At 56.4% G+C, this 7,133-nt stretch overlaps 2 long non-coding RNA genes across 2 annotated transcripts; both read left to right on the top strand.

Moving 5' to 3' along the window:
* Positions 1-555: 555 nt before the first annotated feature.
* LOC133107218 (uncharacterized) lies at positions 556-1,221 on the top strand. The gene is made up of 2 exons (XR_009704580.1): positions 556-728; positions 1,022-1,221. It is a non-coding gene; the product is annotated as an uncharacterized LOC133107218 (long non-coding RNA).
* A 4,515-nt stretch (positions 1,222-5,736) lies between these two features.
* Positions 5,737-6,329, top strand: LOC133107241 (uncharacterized). Its single transcript, XR_009704583.1, has 2 exons — positions 5,737-5,835; positions 6,129-6,329. It is a non-coding gene; the product is annotated as an uncharacterized LOC133107241 (long non-coding RNA).
* Positions 6,330-7,133: the final 804 nt, after the last annotated feature.

Genomic DNA, 7,133 nt, shown 5'->3' with positions numbered 1-7,133 from the left:
AGGCAGTATACCCTACTCTATGAATCTTTCGCCTTTATGAATGTATTAACCTCTGTTTATAGATTGCTATTTAAAATAATTAAATTCATGATTGGTGGTGCAGTGGGTAGCCACCTCACAGCAAGGAGGTCCTGGGTTTGGAATCCCGGTCAGCTAGAGCCTCTCTGTGTGGAGTTTGCATGTTCTCTCCGTATTCATGTGGGTTTCCTCCAGGTACTCCGGTTTCCTCCCACAGTCTAAAGACATCCAGGTTAGGCTGATTGGAGAGTCTAAATTGCCTGTGGGTATGAGTGTGTGAGAGAATGGTGTGTGTGCCCTGTGATGGACTGACAACCTATCCAGGGTGTATTCCTGCCTTTCGTCCACTGTATGCTGGGATAGGCTCCAGCCCCCCTGCGACCCTGTTCAGGATAAGTGGGTTAAGATAATGGATGGGTGGATGGAAATTCATGATTGGCCCAAGAAAATTGCATGGATGTTTTGGGCAATGTGGGTGTTATGGCGGAGATGTGACCCAAGACACTGTGTGCACACTGTGGCACCCCTGCTCCTGAATGTTGTGCCACGTGGGTGGAGAACCCTGGAGGGGCCCGTGCCGGTCAACCGCGCAGACGTCACGCATTGGGAGAGGTGTGCGAAGGGGTATATCTGCCTAGAGATGTGATGGGGAGATCAGCACCTTGGAGAGAGATCCCTCTACCTGCGGTCCAGGACCCCGGCCAGCGCACGTGAGTTAGCAGAGTGGAAAATCACTGACTCACCTGCAGCCTCTTTTCCTAATGAGCAGGGAATGGGATTCAAGGCGCGGTCGAGGCTGCAGCCAGGGAGTTGGTGCCATTCCTGAGCGTGTGAGAGTGTGGAAGGCAGGGAGAGGAAGGACCTGCAACGCCCAGCCATACTGAACCTGAGGAAGACCCCACCTTCACGGACGGCAACACCGAAGACCTGGAAACGGACGCCGGTCACGTGAGCCAGATAAATTACCTCCCTATTCACCCCCTGTCTTTGTGTTTCCCGCCAGCCCTGACGCGGCCGAAGAGGAGAGGAGGGAGGAAGCCCTGGAAAATACCCCGGTCTGGGAAGAATCTTCGTTTATTTTTTGCCTAAACGGCCCCTTTGATTTCTCCAGTTTTCCCCTACCCTTGCCCTGAGGGGGGGCGCTATCACCAATACCCCGAAAAAAAAAAACACAGAAAAAATAAAAAGAAGTATTTTTTCTGACATCTGCTATCTCCTGTGTTGGTTCCTAGCTCTGCCCACTCTCTGCACCTCAGGATGCACCCCGAGGCACCACATATGGTGGAGAATGCGGGCATACTGATGCCACGCTGTGGAAGCTGATCTGGGCCGAAGAACCAACACGGGTGAGAACGGAGAGTGAATGGAAGCCACACCCCCTGGGGAAGAGCGAAGAAGGAGACGATTGGCTGCCCCTACCCTCGCTGAGATGCAAGAAGCGGAAGCAGAGGAGGGCTCCCGAGGGATGATGGAAGCGGCCATCACGGAGCTGGCGAGGTCCCAGCGGGCCCTGCAGGAAGCGGTGGTCGAACTCTGCCGCCTATCCCCTCGTGACGGATCGAGACGAACCCCCCGAGAGGCGTTGACAAAGATGACAGCTGATGATGACGTTGAGGCGTACCTCCAGGTGTTTGAGCGCGCCGCTCAACGTGAAGAATGGCCGCCGGCAGCCTGGGCAGCCATACTAGCCCCCTTCTTGACGGGAGAGGCCCAACAGGCCTATCGAGATATGGACATGGCTGACGCCACCGACTACCTCAAGTTGAGGAGAGCCATCCTAGCCCAATATGGGTTCAGCCTACCTGCCCGAGCCCAGCGATACCACGAATGGGCCTATGACGCCTCCCAGCCTGCCCGGTCCCAAATCGCCGCCCTGACCCGCCTGACCAAGAGCTGGCTGGCCGAGGGAGAGGGGCCACCCCTGTTGGAGAGGGTGGTGTTGGACAGATGCACCCGCGCTCTACCCCGGGAAGCCAAACGGGATATAGCCCAGGTGGGACCCACCTCCGTAGAACTGCTAGTGGGCCTCCTCGAAAACCATCAGGTCACTCAGAAGATGCTCCAACCTGAACGCACCAAAACCCCGCGCCGCCCAGTTAGGTGCCCAGCACAGGTGAAGCGCCCACCAGCCCGCCCTGACCAAAATCGGCGGGGCAGACCTGACGCAGGGAGACCACGGCCGGAGTGGAGATGCTATAACTGTGGAGAGGAGGGGCATCTAGCCAGGAACTGCCCCGGGAGGGAGGTGTCCAGGCCCACCGCCAGGGGTCCGAGCAGCCCCGCGCACCCCTGCCTGTACCTGACCACCTGCTGGGCGCACCAGAGTACGGAGGCCCCCAGGTTCCCGATACGAGTAGGGGGACAGGACACTGTAGCAGTGCTGGATTCGGGCAGCGCCATCACCTTGGTAAGACCAGAGTTTGCGGGAGAAAAGAGGGGTGAAGAGGTGGCCGTGGCGTGTATCCATGGGGACACCAGAGTATACCCCACGGTGTGGGTCAACCTAATCACACCACGGGGGACACACGCGGTAAGAGCGGGGGTTGTGCCAAATTTACCCGTACCGGTACTAATGGGAAGAGACTGCCCTTTGTTCCAGACTTATTGGGAGGAGGGGCCCCGGCCTCTGAGGGAGACGAGGCCACGACGGCCCCGCCGGGCTGCCCACCAGAACCCCCTACCAGTCTGGGCCGCGACGTCTGGGGACAGTGAAGGAGAGGCCCTGCCACCTGAGAGGAAATGCCAACCCAGCACCCCGGCCACCAGTGGAACCATCACTGCGTCCGAGAAAGAGCTTGGGGAGGCCCTGCCCCCGGAGAGAGATGTCCGTCTAGCCTTCTCGGAGGGCCCCCAAGAGGTGAGCGAGGAGGCCGAAGCACCCACACGGTTTGGCACTGCCCAACTACATGAGCCAAAGTTCGCTCAGGCTTGGAGAGATGCCCGAGACATTAACGGGGTACCACAAGGGCCGGTGAGTACACCATCGTATCCCTTCTTCAGGGTAAAACAAGACCTGCTCTACCGAGTCTGTAACCCACAGGGGGAGGAAGTGGAACAGCTGCTCGTCCCTCAACCGTTTGTGCCCCGAGTCCTCTACTTAGGTCATACTCACCTGCTGGGAGCCCATCTGGGGATGGAGAAGACCTACGAGAGGATCCTGGCAAGGTTCTACTGGCCCGGGGTGAAAAAGGCTGTGGATGACTACTGCCGACACTGTGCCGTGTGCCAACTCCACAGCCCTAAGGTAACCCTTCGGAACCCACTAATACCCCTGCCAATAATTGATGTTCCCTTCAGGAGGATTGCGATGGACATCGTGGGGCCCTTACCGAAGTCCAGCCGGGGACATCGGTACATCCTCGTAATCCTGGATTATGCAACCCGCTACCCAGAAGCCGTCCCGCTCAGGACCGCGACCGGAAAGGCGGTTGCCAGGGAGTTGTTCCTGCTGTTTAGCAGGGTCGGAATAGCGGAGGAACTCCTGACCGACCAAGGATCGTGTTTCATGTCGGGGGTCCTAAAGGAGATGTGCCGGCTGCTACAAGTGACCCAACTACGAACCTCCGTCTACCACCCCCAAACCGACGGACTAGTGGAGAGGTTCAATCAGACCCTCAAAGCCATGCTGAGGAAAATGATTGAAACGGACGGTAAGGACTGGGACCAGCTCTTACCCTATCTTCTCTTCTCAGTCCGAGAGGTACCCCAGAGCACCACCGGCTTTGCCCCTTTTGAACTGCTATACGGTAGACGACCCCGTGGATTACTGGACCTGGCGAAGGAGGCTTGGGAACAGCAACCGTCCCGAACCCGCAGCCTGATCGAGCATGTGGAGCAGATGGACCGGCGGATGGCCCAGATCTGGCCCATGATGAGGGCCCACATGGAACGGGCACAACGGGAGCAAGCCAGGCTGTATAACCGGGGAGCCCAGGTGAGAGAATTCGCCCCAGGAGACAAGGTGATGATTCTAGTCCCCACCAGTGAATGTAAATTTCTGGCCCAATGGCATGGGCCGTATGAGGTCGTGGAACGCACAGGACCTGTGAACTACCGAGTGAGACAGCCGGGGCGACGACACCACCTCCAAATCTACCACGTCAACCTGATGAAGAGGTGGCATGAGCCACCCCCAGCTCCGACCCCAGTCCTCTCTGCCCAGTGGCTGCCCCCACCGACCCCTGACGTGAGTATTGGAGAGCAACTGAGCTCCCGCCAGCAGCAAGCGCTACGTGAGCTGGTGAATCGAAGCCGGGACATCTTCTCGACTATGCCCGGCCGCACCCACCTAATCGCCCACGACATCAGCACTGAACCTGGGAAGACGGTAAGATTACGACCCTACCGAATCCCAGAAGCTCGCCGACACGCCATACAGGAGGAGGTGAAGAGAATGCTCGACCTCGGGGTTATTGAGGAAAGCCGCAGTGCCTGGTCCAGTCCCGTGGTGCTAGTCCCCAAGCCGGATGGAACCTGGCGGTTCTGTAATGACTTCCGCCGCCTGAACGACATCTCCCTGTGTGACGCGTACCCGATGCCGAGGGTGGACGAACTCATTGAGCGGCTGGGACCGGCCCGGTTCATCAGCACCCTGGACCTGACGAGGGGGTATTGGCAAGTTCCCCTAACACCCCGTGCCAGGGAGAAGACGGCCTTCGCGACCCCGACGGGCCTCTACCAGTACACCGTCCTTCCCTTTGGCGTGCATGGAGCCCCGGCCACGTTCCAGAGGTTGATGGACCAGGTGTTGCGGCCCCACCAGAGGTATGCGGCCGCCTACCTGGATGACATCGTCATCCACAGCACCGACTGGGACAGCCATGTCGACAAAGTCGAAGCGGTGCTGAGGTCCCTGAGGGAGGCCGGGCTGACGGCTAACCCAGCAAAGTGCCGGCTCGGATTTAAGGAAGCTGCCTATCTGGGCCACACGGTCGGGAGGGGGCGGGTGAAGCCCCAGTCGAACAAGGTCGACAGCATTGCCACCTGGCCCCAACCGGCTACAAAGAAACAGGTGAGAATGTTCCTGGGTCTGGTGGGTTACTATCGGCAGTTCATTCCGGAGTTTGCAGCACGAGCAGCCCCCCTACACGACCTCACCAAGAAGGAGCAGCCCAACCGGGTCCAATGGAACCCCCTCGCCGCTGCAGCCTTCCAGGACCTACGGGCCGCTCTAGGTGAGAAACCAGTCCTCATAACTCCCAACTTCCAGAAACCCTTCGTGCTGCAGACCGACGCATCGGAAGTGGGCCTGGGAGCGGTCCTGTCACAGATCCAGGACGGGGTGGAGCATCCAGTGACATACATCAGCAGAAAACTCCTCGGCCATGAAAGGAATTATGCCACGGTCGAGAAGGAATGCCTTGCCATCAGATGGGCGGTAGGTAAATTACGTTATTACCTACTCGACCGTGAGTTTCTGTTGGTGACCGATCATGCTCCCCTCAAATGGATGTACCTGAACCGAGACAGCAATGCCCGAGTAACCCGCTGGTTTTTAGAGTTGCAGCCTTACCGGTTCAAGGTGGAGCATCGCGCTGGGAAGCTGCACCAGAATGCTGATGCGCTATCCAGGAGGGAGGATGGCCTAGGGGCAGACGCTCCCGCCCGGGGCTTGGAGCTGAGGGGGGGGTATGTGGCACCCCTGCTCCTGAATGTTGTGCCACGTGGGTGGAGAACCCTGGAGGGGCCCGTGCCGCGCAGACGTCACGCATTGGGAGAGGTGTGCGAAGGGGTATATCTGCCTAGAGATGTGATGGGGAGATCAGCACCTTGGAGAGAGATCCCTCTACCTGCGGTCCAGGACCCCGGCCAGCGCACGTGAGTTAGCAGAGTGGAAAATCACTGACTCACCTGCAGCCTCTTTTCCTAATGAGCAGGGAATGGGATTTAAGGCGCGGTCGAGGCTGCAGCCAGGGAGTTGGTGCCATTCCTGAGCGTGTGAGAGTGTGGAAGGCAGGGAGAGGAAGGACCTGCAACGCCCAGCCATACTGAACCTGAGGAAGACCCCACCTTCACGGACGGCAACACCGAAGACCTGGAAACGGACGCCGGTCACGTGAGCCAGATAAATTACCTCCCTATTCACCCCCTGTCTTTGTGTTTCCCGCCAGCCCTGACGCGGCCGAAGAGGAGAGGAGGGAGGAAGCCCTGGAAAATACCCCGGTCTGGGAAGAATCTTCGTTTATTTTTTGCCTAAACGGCCCCTTTGATTTCTCCAGTTTTCCCCTACCCTTGCCCTGAGGGGGGGCGCTATCACCAATACCCCGAAAAAAAAAAAACACAGAAAAAATAAAAAGAAGTATTTTTTCTGACATCTGCTATCTCCTGTGTTGGTTCCTAGCTCTGCCCACTCTCTGCACCTCAGGATGCACCCCGAGGCACCACAACACGCGTGTGTGAGAGCGAGAGAATGAGAGAAGAGGGTTTCGAGTAAAGTGTGTGGCATTGTCATCCTCTTGTGTGTTGGACCTAATTCCGCTTTATCTGCCCGGATTATTCATTGTCAGTAAGCTTGACAGTTCCAAGTCTTTCAAAACGTATACAAATATTTAAGTGATTTAAGCAGGTTCTGTAATGTAATGCTACAGAAGCCTGTATGCCTACAAGCCTGAATGCTTGTTCTTCTCCGCTTATGATGGGCACTGAACAAAGGTATTTCGTACAATTCAAACCTGTTATTTATCAGTGGGTTCTTGTTAGACATTTCAACCACATTTCAACTGCCCCCCCTCCCAATTTTGTGCCAAAATCCATCAATTCATCAAATTATTGTAAACTGACATTTAAAGTAAGATAAAACATCCATTCACACATCTTTTGCTGCTTCATTGTGACATCACCGACCCATTTTATAACTCCAGGTGAATACACATCTGTTTCAGAAAGTGATGTGACCTGCAGGCCAGGGTGTGATACAAATAGTCTTCCCATAATAGAGAAAAAATGGTCAATAAGCATCAGAGTGTCATGTCTGGCAAATGTCATACAAATCTAAATCCTATAGCTGGCTCTGTTCTTCGATGGAAGCTGCTTTGATGTGGTCAAAGTGCTACTTTCATTTATGGTGTGATGTATTCACTCGAGCTCTGCAGCTAATGTTAAGAGCCATGCTACAA

This window comes from Conger conger, chromosome 13, assembly GCF_963514075.1.
Source record: "Conger conger chromosome 13, fConCon1.1, whole genome shotgun sequence".
NCBI lineage: Eukaryota > Metazoa > Chordata > Actinopteri > Anguilliformes > Congridae > Conger > Conger conger.
The sequence above is the reverse complement of the archived record's forward strand: the minus strand, read 5'-3'. Positions and strand labels throughout refer to the sequence as shown.